The sequence below is a fragment of the Conger conger genome, chromosome 16, assembly GCF_963514075.1.
Source record: "Conger conger chromosome 16, fConCon1.1, whole genome shotgun sequence".
Lineage (NCBI taxonomy): Eukaryota > Metazoa > Chordata > Actinopteri > Anguilliformes > Congridae > Conger > Conger conger.
This window is the reverse complement of record NC_083775.1, coordinates 4,101,665-4,113,470: the sequence shown is the minus strand read 5'-3', so window position 1 is coordinate 4,113,470 and position 11,806 is coordinate 4,101,665. Positions and strand designations below refer to the sequence as shown.

Below are 11,806 nucleotides of genomic sequence, written 5' to 3'. Positions count from 1 at the left end.
CATGTTTTAATTTACCATTCATTTGCGTGTTGGGCCGCAGTGCAACCTACCATTGTTGAATCAACCGGCCATGTCTTACGTCTTTATTGGTTGCTGCTGCCTCAATTCAGATTGAGTCTGATCTGTGATTGGTCCGTGCGAGCTGTCGCTCTCTCGGTATCAGCCTCAGTCGTTGTTTGGTTGGCTCTTTCTCCTTCCCTTTCTCTTGGTGTTGCGGCGGTGGTGTCGGAGCCGCTGTCCCTGATCCTGGCACGTTCCCCTCTAAATTTTTCTTTTTAAATTTGGATTCCCCCTAATTTGAGATTTGCCCATTAACGTCCCTATTCGGAATCGCTGGTCAGGCGTCTGCGTTCCGGTGTCTTTACCAAGCATTTGTGAAATAGACCCCCTAATTCTTTAAGATGGCGGTGGTTAGCGGGCTGTCGGGGCCGGCGGTTGCCCGGCTTGAGGGCCGAGAATTCGAATACCTGATGAAGAAGCGCTCGGTGACCATCGGGCGCAACTCGTCGCAGGGCTCCGTGGACGTTAGCATGGGCCATTCAAGCTTCATATCCCGGCGGCACCTGGAGATTTTCACGGCAGGTGAAGATGGAGCGGGCGGCGGAGATTTCTATCTGCGATGCCTTGGCAAAAACGGGGTGTTCGTGGACGGGGTGTTCTTGAGGCGTGGGGCACCTCCACTACAACTCCCACGAATGTAAGTGTCCTAAATGTGTGTGTTACGTGTTTTTCGTTTTGTTATTGTTGTTATGCTGGGGACACATTGGCACAACACGTGTCAGCGCTTGTGGGTTGTGGCATATCCCTCATGCTTGTATCGCTCGACGTCTGCATGTCCTGCATTCTATCGCTTGCTGTTTTGCAAACACCAACTGTAAATGATCGAAAACTTAATGGTAGTGCTAGATGGCTAGCTAGCTGCATATACTAGCGAGCTGTGCCCAGGGCAGGCGTTATTTGCTTGCAGTTGGCGACATTGGTTTGTGTTGAGGAAGAATCGAGAATGGGGTCATTCGTTGTAAATATTTTGGTGCATAGTGACAGCCATTATGTGCTTTGCATGAAGGATATAGCTACGGCATGGGAAGCCTCTTTGTGTTTTGAATGACACATTTTATTTATAATCTACAACGTAAGCAGTGCGATTTATTTTACAAGAGCAATAAGCAATTTTTGCTCGTCGTACGTAGCGCTTCGCTAGCCATCATAGGTATGTCAACACGGTCTGAAGACACCTATCAGATTATCTAAATGTTATTATATTCGGTATTGCTATAAGGCCACGTCCACCATATATATTATGTACGATTATTAATTATATATATCTATATATAACGTTGCACTGTTTTTAATCGTGTAAGAACACATAGCCTTGTTTTAGTTGGCTGCATATTACAGTTTTGGCTAATAACATTTTGTTCCTGTAAGGCCAATGAGGTCATTTCAATAGACGGCACGACATTAATAAAATAGGTCCATATTTCCCAATGCTTTGTTTAAGCAAAACGGTAATGCAGTGTGACGTTAATGTTCATAGAGGTTATGGGTACATTCGCATTACCGTTGACCGTTTTGGAACTGCACGTATGGAAAAAAGAAATCGTGCAATTTCTCAGCCGGCAACATGCCACACACGTGTGTCTACCCTTGGGCTAGACAGCATAAATCTAAGACGGCTCGGCTATTTGCATTGAGACGTACTATCTCCTCGTTTAAATAGCAGCACTGTTCAAAACTAGAGGGCATAGTTTCTTTTTTAGCATTTGGATCTCAATATCGCGGTCCTATTGTAGGCAAGGGATTGTGGTGTTCTCCCTTGAGCAAGGTAGACATCTGCAAATAAGTTGCTTATAATCAAGCAAGAAGTTATTTTAATTAGTGCAATTATAATACCGTAAATAAAACCCAATGTCCTCTATATAAGACAGTAGCGACTCGGTTATGTCATGTTGCCGTCGTGAGGTGTCCTTTTCTGAAAGGATGGGAATATTTTTCTATAATTATGTCACAACTGTCCCTCTCCCTCCTGGAACCTTAAAATGCTCCTCTGTTTTGAGGTGGCTTTTTCTCGTTCCACTTTTTTTCTGTTTACTACATCACAGATACTACTACGACTACTACTACTACTACTACGACTAATAATAATAATAATGTGTTATTTTAGCTGATGCTTTTATCCAGAGCGACTTGCGGTTGACTAGACATGGGGCAATCCACCCTGGGGTTTAAGGGCCTCGCTCAAGGGCCCAAAAGCTGTGCGGATCTTATTGTGCCTACACCGGGGGTTTGAACCACCAACCTTCAGGGTCCCAGTCATGCACCTTAGCCACTAGGCTACAGGCTGTCAACATCATATGTATGCATTCTTGCTTCTGCTGCCTTCAGCCCGTTTGTATGAGCATTTGGATTCAGTTTGTCATGCGAGTTGTCGCCGTTGATATAGCGAATATCTGTGATCACGGATAGTCGCCTTGTGTAATATCTGGCTAATTCTCCTTGATGTGGCATGTCCTTCGGTTATAATGTTAGCCTAAACCAGGGGTCCTCACTCCTGGTCCCGGAGAGCCGCAGGGTGTACTGGGGTCCTCACTCCTGGTCCTGGAGCGCCGCAGGGTGTGCTGGGGTCCTCACTCCTGGTCCCGGAGAGCCGCAGGGTGTGCTGGGGTCCTCACTCCTGGTCCCGGAGAGCTGCAGGGTGTGCTAGGGTCCTCACTCCTGGTCCTGGAGAGCCACAGGGTGTGCTGGGGTCCTCACTCCTGGTCCTGGAGAGCCGCAGGGTGTGCTGGTTTTTGTTGTTACTCAGCACTTAATTGATCAGTTAAAGCAGTTGATTACACAGTTAAATCACCTCACCTGGTTTCTTGGGTCTGAATCGGTTGCTCGGATATTAAGGCGAAAACAAAAACCTGCACACCCTGTGCCTCTCCGGGACCAAGCGTGAGGACCTCTGCCATAAACCATGTCCCATAGACGTGAGGTGTGTGTGCGAGTTTAAAGGGTTTCTTTTGTAAGGTAGGAATCTGGGAACCTTTTGAGGTCATGTCACTTGTTTCCCTCCGATAGGTGGGGCGGTGTTTGAGGGCGCGGCAGGTGTGCTGAGTGACACAAGTGAAGTGCATAATGCTAATTCACACTCTGCTCTGAGGCTCCAGTCACACCTCTGCTTTCAGCTGTTCTCAGCCTGGTTGAGAAGGTTGTCTAGAGCTAGCGATTCAACCAGATCCATTATAATAAATAATAATAATTTGTTATTTAGCTGACACTTTTATCCAAAGTGACTTTCAGTTGATTAGACTAAGCAGGGCTCTAGTCTGCCCCCCATTAACTATGGCTGAGCTGGGTGGCCTGTCCCATTTTCCTGTGCCCACAGGTTTGGTCGATCAGACAAAATAACCAAATTCGCTGTGGGTAATTATAGGCTAGTATAACCAAATTAAGGTTCGCTGTGGTATGCGGCATCATGTGGGCTGTTGAGAGAGGGAAGTGTACTTGATGTGCCAGATCAGCTTGTTTGCGATGGATGTCACATGGAACCAGAAGTGCCCAACAAAGTCTCAGGACCACTCACGTCACATTCGGTATTTAGCTGACGCTTTTATCCAAAGCGATGTACTGTTGATTAGACCAAGCAAGGGACAATGCCCCCTGGAACAATGTGGGGTTGTGGGCCTTGCACAAGGGCCCAATAGCTGTGGCTACATCGGGGGGCTTGAACCACCAACCGTCCGGGTCCCAGTCAAGCTACTTAAGCCAACTGGCTGCCCCATTTATTTCTCATGACCTCGTTCTGTGAGAGCTCACGCAAACATGGCTGACCTCGATGCCCGTAAACCTCGACATGGCCACTGGATGGCGGATCCTGGAGTGGCCGGTCCCCACCATCAGTTCGATGTCGGTGGGGTTCCTGTGAGACACGTTTGCGAGGAAGGTTGGCCGCCAAAGTCTTCTCATCGAGAAAATGTCAAGGTTTTGTGGAGCACGAGGTGGCTTATATTATTGGCCTGGATGTATCCATGGGAAACGCGCTTGTTTTTATTTTTAGTGAAACCCAAAAGCTTGTGGAGCTGATATAACGCAGAACAACCCGCCCTTTCTTTAAGCGGATGTTGTGGATCTCATGATTTGTTTCGAGGTCATGGTTTTGGCTTTGCTTGTAATTTACACTGGGAATCGCCGTCACCCGGGGCCTGCTTCATGTCGTTTCCCCAAGGAATCTGAAGTCAGTGTGTTGTACTCCTGTCCTCTTTAGCTTGGCCTCTGTGTAGTGAGGCATGTTGGGAGATGTAGTTTTAGTCACTTTTATCTTACTACGTCTCAGTTGCCCTTGTTTTGCCGTTACCAGCCTTTGCTGCCTTGTTGCAACACATTACCTATGAACTCTGAAATGTCAGTCGAGATCGTTTTTTTTCCAAGGAATATATTTTTGTTGTTACCGAATATAATAATAAAAAAAAAAACTGTGAAAGTTAACATATTAATTCTCTCGCAGTTTTACTTCATTCTCTGGTAAATAATGTAGGGCTTGTGTTTGCTTGTGGATAAATGCAGGCTATGTCATTGGCAGTACATTAGAGAGCTAAGCGATTAATTGGGATTATGATGTTGCAGCTGTCATGCCTGTTGGGCAGGGTGAAGTTGCTGGATAGAGGGTTCTCTCAGGATGTATCTAAGCCAATGAACCTTTTTGCAGTCTGACATGCATTCAAGAACATAAAAAATAAAATGAAAGAAAAATATAAAATATATTATTATTATTTTATTTAATTTTTTTCCTGTTCGCTATGCACGTTCGCTAACGGTTCGCAACGGTAGTGCAACAATGGCTGCTGATGGGGAAACCGCAGAGAACAAAAATTGACCTTCATTTGGCTGTTTTAATACACTTTATCATTACATCAACATAATATTTGTTCTTACCTTAAAAATAAATCACAGATGGCTAGCTGGCATTGTTCGGACCTCCGTCGCATCCATTGGTACTGAAAGAGGCGCTGGTGGCAAACTAAATGGAATGTTCATCATTTTAAAATCTCTAAAACATCGTTCTCTGTAAACTGAGCGCCGGTCTGGTTGTGTTCTGCCGTGCCGGGCGGTTCCGGTACCCCCCTGTCCGGTACCGGCAGGCAGGGGGTCCGGTACCGGCAGGCAGGGGGTCCGGTACCGGCCGGCACGAGGACTCCACATCGCCGTGGAAAACCTCCCGCTCTCCGCCATGTCTGGGGCTGTGTATCCGCTTCTGTCGAAGCTCCAGAATGGTGTTTTTTCCCCTGACATTTTTGTGCCGGTCCTGTGGCTTTGGGGGATGAACAGATGGGCAGTGGTGGCTGGTTGTGTCACTGGCTTGGATTCTGATGGGTTCAGTTTGGCGCTAACACCCTCCTCACGGAAATTCCATGGCCTCTTCCTCGTGCTCCTTGTAGTTGTCTAAACTTTATTTTCTTTTTCTTTTTTCTTCCTTCAATTCAATTGTCTTTGGATCTCAAGATGAAATATTGCAATTTTGCTGCCCAACTCTCTGATCTGCAGTCAATCTTGTTTAGGGTCGCCAAGATCCTAGACCCGGCTGTGTTGGTGACCTGCTGGTGACCTGCTGGTGACCTGCTGGTGACCACTAATAAACCACACCCACGCAAAGGCCGGTTCTGCTTTGGGCTGTTCGGCCGTTGAGGTCTTTGTTAGACACCTGCTATTGCTGCCATTGTGTTTTTCGCCACCGGGGAGGGGTTTGCCTCCGTTTGTTTTGGTCTGAATTGTCCGGGGGGTTGGTTTCCAAAGTAAGATCCGCCCCCCCGCAGTCGCAGGTGTTCTTGGGAAGCCTCGAGGGGGGGGCTGCTGGTTGTAAATTATGTAATGGAGAGTTTCACACATTGGTTCATTCAGTATGTGGGGGCTCTTTTATGTATTAAATTATTTCTTTATTTTTATTCTTATTCTTTTATTATTTTGTTATCATTATATTTACTATTATTGAATTTCCTTTGTTTTGTTTGCCTTGTTTTGTTTGGTTGGTTCTGTCCTGCATTGATTATTTTGTGACTCTTCTGAGTCTTCTGTCTGTTTAACACCATGCCTGATGTGGGAGGAAGCAGGGCTGGTTACCGGGCGGTTGTGGGTTCAGATCCCCCCCCCCCCCCCCCCCCCCCGAGGCTCTCTCACCCGGCCGTGTGTTTTGATCAGAGGCGCTTCAGTGCATATCTGTGAAAAACGCAGCTCTCTGCCGTTTGAGCCGAACCGGTATAAGCTGCTTATTTTTATCATTCTCTTTGCAGACGGGATACGGGCGTCTGCTTACAGAGCGATAAAAAGTTATTTCAGAAATTAAAATGTTGTGCTGTCGTTTATTTAAATTACACCTGTGCTGCAGATTAATTAGAATCGCTCAGGTGAACTAAGTGGATAAACCTCTCGCTGAATACATGTTCGGTTAATATTTGCACTGGCTTTGCTCTACGCTTAACTGACCATTGAGGACAGACTGTACCTATGATAGCTGGATCTTGATGAACAAACATTAGCGGTGTGCCCCTTCTATAAAGGACTGTCTGCTTCTTCTGACGGGTGGTCAGAATGGTCATAGTTTTGCTTTGATTTGGTGATTACGTGGCTGTGTTTTGGGATCGATCGCTGGTTAATCTGTGCCGTTGGTTTGGGTTCTGCCAGTCCGTTTCTTATTGGACCCAGCTTCTGGGATCTGTGATTGCATGAAATGAAGTTTGTCTGATTCTCGAGCTTGAGTCAGAGGGAGGGGGGGGGGGGGGGGGGCACTATGGAAGGCGAATTGCCAAATTCCGTTTCCAAATGCAACGGTCCATATGCAACAGCTGCGACAAAAAAATAAAATAAAATAAAAATAAATGTCGAAAGCCTTGAACCTCTGGTTATCTGTTGGGGAGTGGAGTAACTCGACCCCCTCCAGGTGCTCTGTGGTAAGACTGGATGTTCTGCGATGGCCACTCTCACGCACGCCATTAGCGATGGGCATCGCGGTGGTTTCTGAGGGGAGGGGGCGTCGCCAGTCCCCCCCGCGGTGTGAACACAGAACAGGGGGCTGAGAACAGTGTGTTCTCCACTCATACAGAACCGCGCTCCGCTGGCTGTGTGTGTGTGTGTGTGGTGTGTGGTGTGTGGTGTGTGGTGTGTGGTGTGTGGTGTGTGTGTGGTGTGTGTGGTGTGTGTGGTGTGTGTGGTGTGTGCGCGTGGTGTGTGTGGTGTGTGTGGTGTGTGTGGTGTGTGCGCGTGTGTGTGTGGTGTGTGTGTGGTGTGTGTGTGGTGTGTGTGTGGTGTGTGGTTGGTGTGTGGTTGGTGTGTGTGTGGTGTGTGTGTGTGCGTGCGTGCCTGTGGCCTGGAGCGCATCCCCTGTCCTGCCAACTGAAGGGGGCGGGGGGAGAATGTTTGTGCGGCTACAACTCCTGAGCCTATTGGCTGAGCTGGCACAGTGCTCTGATCCTGTTGGCCCAGTTAATGTGTAGGAGGAGCCGGAACACTGTCTGCTCCAGTTAATGTCAAGGCCCAGCGAGTTTTGCGCCTGGTGTATTTCTGTGCACGCGTGTATGTGTGTGCATGTGTGGTAGTGTGAGCGTAAATAATTTCAGGAGATGTTCTCTGAAGGATGGAGGAGGGGGTGAATGTTGTGGTCGTGTTTCTCAGGGATTCACCCGGCTGTGTGTGTGTATAGTGTGTGTATAGTGTGTGTATATAGTGTGTGTATAGTGAGTGTATATTGAGTGTGAGTGTGTGTGTGAGAGTGTATTTTGAGTGTGAGTGTGAGTGTGAGTATATTGTGTGAGAGTGTATATTGAGTGTGAGTGAGTGTATTTTGAGTGTGAGTGTGTGTATATTGTGTGAGTGTGTGTGTGTGTGTGTGAGAGAGTGTATATTGAGAGTGAGTGAGTGTATTTTGAGTGTGAGTGTGTGTATATTGTGTGAGTGTGTGTGTGTGTGAGAGAGAGAGTGTATATTGAGAGTGAGTGAGTGAGTGAGTGAGTGAGTGAGTGAGTGAGTGAGTGAGTGAGTGAGTGAGTGAGTGAGTGAGTGAGTGAGTGAGTGAGTGAGTGAGTGAGTGAGTGAGTGAGTGAGTGAGTGAGTGAGTGAGTGAGTGAGTGAGTGAGTGAGTGAGTGAGTGAGTGAGTGAGTGAGTGAGTGAGTGAGTGAGTGAGTGAGTGAGTGAGTGAGTGAGTGAGTGAGTGAGTGAGTGAGTGAGTGAGTGAGTGAGTGAGTGAGTGAGTGAGTGAGTGAGTGAGTGAGTGAGTGAGTGAGTGAGTGAGTGAGTGAGTGAGTGAGTGAGTGAGTGAGTGAGTGAGTGAGTGAGTGAGTGAGTGAGTGAGGTCCCACACAATCCTCAGCTGCCACCCACCTTCCCCGTTCTCCCAGAATCCCCGGCTCACGCGGCTGTGTTTGGGCTGGTTTTGGACAGGTGCACGTTCCGGTTCCCCAGCACCAACATTAAGATCAGCTTCACCGCCCTGGCGAGCTGCAGGAAGGAGCGGAGGGAGGCGCCCGAGTCGCCGGTGAAGCCCGTCCAGCCCCACATCGCCCCCCTCACCATCAGCATCCCCGACAACATCGCCCACCTGATGAGCCCTCTGCCCTCGCCCACCGGCACCATCAGGTACTGCCCCCTCCCGCCAGGGCCCTGCGCAGCCCCGACGGCACGTAGCAAAGTGTTTATTTAAGCTGAAGCGGAGGCGCATTGAACACCCTGTCCTGACTGACTCACGTAGTGCAGTTTCAGGTGTTTTTTTTGGTTTGTTTTTTTCAGTTCAAGTTACAAAATTGTGTCAACACAAACTGAATCATTCATGTAGAAATCACATATGGGGCATAGGCCTATGTCGTTATTGTTTCGGGCTAGACCCTCGACACACCCACCTCACGGGAGCACGCCGGCCTCAAAGTCCGTTGGGAGGAAACCGTAGCTCAGAAACCGTAGCGCGTTCCGATTGGACGTGCCCCAGTTCTTCAGTTAGCGGTCAGCGATGAGTCATTAGGGGCGTGATAGAGCAGCAGCTGCCAGGAGCCGGTCCACGTCTGAGGAGTCTAGAGAGAGGGGGCGAAACTGGAAACGTGCCACCCCGGAGACGACGGTTTCGTCTCTCAGTCTCAGGGTTAGTCACTTCCTGGGTCAAGCCAGTCAACTTCCGGGGCCTCAAAGCGAATATTCCCTGTCTGACAGAAGGATGACACGAGGTCTGAAGGAAATTGTACTCATGCTCTTATTGTCCTGTCTTGTGTGATAGTGGTACAATTCTGCTACAATTTTTGTCCTTTTTGCTTAATCAAAAGCCTAGAATCAGGACTAGATACTGAAAGCTTTTTTCATTTTTTTCTGCCTTTACTAAGAAAGTGATTGAACCCACCGCACGACTCAGAAACAGCTTAGAAGCCAACCGTCCAATGACTTTTGGTCCCCTAAAATTGAGAGACCTTGTATAAAAAGGGATGCATTTCCTGCACAGATCACTCGACGTGGCTGTAAATGCCCTCAGGTTAAAGGCGACAGTCTGCACTTTAAGCGGTGTCATTTAAAATCCTGGATGAAGGGGCCTCACAGTTGCCGTGTCTTCTCTCTCCCCCCCCCCCCCCCCCCCCCACCCCCCGCAGCGCGGCAAACTCCTGCCCCTCCAGCCCCCGGGGAGCGGGGGCGTCCGGCTACAGGATGGCCCGCATCATGACCTCTGACCTCCAGCTCATCGGAGACCACTCCCAGTCCGAGAACGACAAGGAGGCGTCGGGGGGAGACAGCCCCAAGGTGAGGCGTCGGGCCGCCCCGATCACATCCGCACGTACGCCAAACACTTCACCGCCGAACGAGCCTCACGCAAGAACCACTCATTACACCACTACTATTACTCACACTCAAGCGCTCGTACGTACACATTTCATCTCAGAACGATTGTACGAGCAATTTAAGAGAACTTTCCGAAATTCACCAGTTTTCTCGTATTGGGTGGGAACAACATTTAGGAGTGGTCCCGACCTGTCGTGTGAATTCGGGCAGTTGTCTGAAGTTCCTCGGTGCCTTTGTTGTTGAATCTGACCTGGCGCAGTAAGTCATTTATGTCGCGTACAACACCCTCCCCCGGGGCACCGCGGAATCACGGTAGCACTGAAACTCATTTCAGACGATGTAACAGTTTTCACACACACCTGATTCTCAGCTGTCCTCTTGTTGCTGGTATTTAGTTAAAAGTGGAAGTGTGGGTGAGCTGTCTGAGCAGGTGTGAGGTGCAGCCCGGCATGGCTGTTTTACCCCTCACCCTGTACGCCCGTATAAAAAGGTGTTAGGGCAGGTGGGCATTATGCCATTTTCTCCTGTATAAAATGGTGTTAGGGCAGGTGGACATTATGCCATTTTCTCCTGTATAAAATGGTGTTAGGGCCAGTGGACATTATGCGATTTTCTCCTGTATAAAATGGTGTTAGGGCAGGTGGACATTATGTGATTTTCTCCTGTATAAAATGGTGTTAGGGCCAGTGGACATTATGCCATTTTCTCCTGTTTAAAATGGTGTTAGGGCAGGTGGACATTATGCCATTTTCTCACGGGTTGTGATGAAAGGAGCTGAGATGCCCTCTCACCTGATCAGATAGGTAGCATAGACCAGCAACCATCAAATCTAGACCTCCAATCCAAATTTGCCACGGGTTTTGTTTTCTCCCAGGTAGTTAGTCAGGCCCAATCAGTAGCACTGTCTGCACACTTGGCTCCCAGGTAAAGGGACCTCGAAGCACAGTCTATACAGGGCTTCCGACCAGATGAGAGAAACACAACCACCTCTTAATCGCATCTCAAACCTAGCGAGTAGCGAGGTTAAGACCTCACGTTTTTTTCTAACAATTTGGTCCCGATCTGAAAATAATAATCTGCAGCCTGCAGGTCGTTTAATGTACGCCTTCCATGTCCTGGAATGTTTAAGTGCACGTCCCCTCTGATGTCATAAATGAAATCTCCAGGGCGACGGGGGCAGGGGTCAGGGGTCAGGTGTAGATTAAAGCGGGAGAGAGCGGAGGTTTACCCTTCCTCACCTCCTTCCTCTTCCTCGCCGCAGGACGACTCCAAGCCCCCGTACTCGTACGCCCAGCTCATCGTCCAGGCCATCACCATGGCGACCGACAAGCAGCTGACGCTGAACGGGATCTACACCCACATCACCAAGAACTACCCGTACTACCGAACAGCCGACAAGGGCTGGCAGGTGAGCTCCAGGCCCCGGGCCTGAATGTCCCGCTAGCCTGAATGTCCCGCTAGCCTGAATGTCCCGCTAGCCTGAATGTCCAGTTAGCCTTAATGTCCCGCTAGCCTGAATGTCCCGCTAGCCTGAATGTCCCGCTGGCCTTAATGTCCCGTTAGCCTTAATGTCCCGCTAGCCTGAATGTCCCGCTAGCCTGAATGTCCCGCTAGCCTGAATGTCCCGCTAGCCTGAATGTCCCGTTAGCCTGGTTTAGAGCCAGACCCTGTCACAGGCACTGCAGTGTATCCCTCAGTTTACAACGAGCCAAAAAACTGGCCCCAAATGTAACACGGACTGCATTGAATATGCCTTTTTTTTAATGTTTTATACATATGTATTATGTATACAGTTTGCTGTAAGATACACTGTTCATATTTGTAATTTCAGCAGTGTAGTGCCACCTTCTGCTTGTTGAGAATAGTACAGATATTATTTATTGAACATATTTAACATTTATATAGAACATTTTTGTTGATCTTCAACATTTCTTTAACAGTCTAAAACACGCTTTTTTAACAACAAAGAAAAAATGAACAGGCTGGATTATGAGCTGTCCCCTGTGTGTGTGTGTGTGT

General features: G+C 48.5%; 1 pseudogene; it reads left to right on the top strand.

Annotated features, from left to right (window-relative positions):
* Positions 1 to 204: 204 nt before the first annotated feature.
* The window catches only part of LOC133115117 (forkhead box protein K2-like), a 21,825-nt pseudogene continuing 10,223 nt past the window's right edge, over positions 205 to 11,806 (top strand).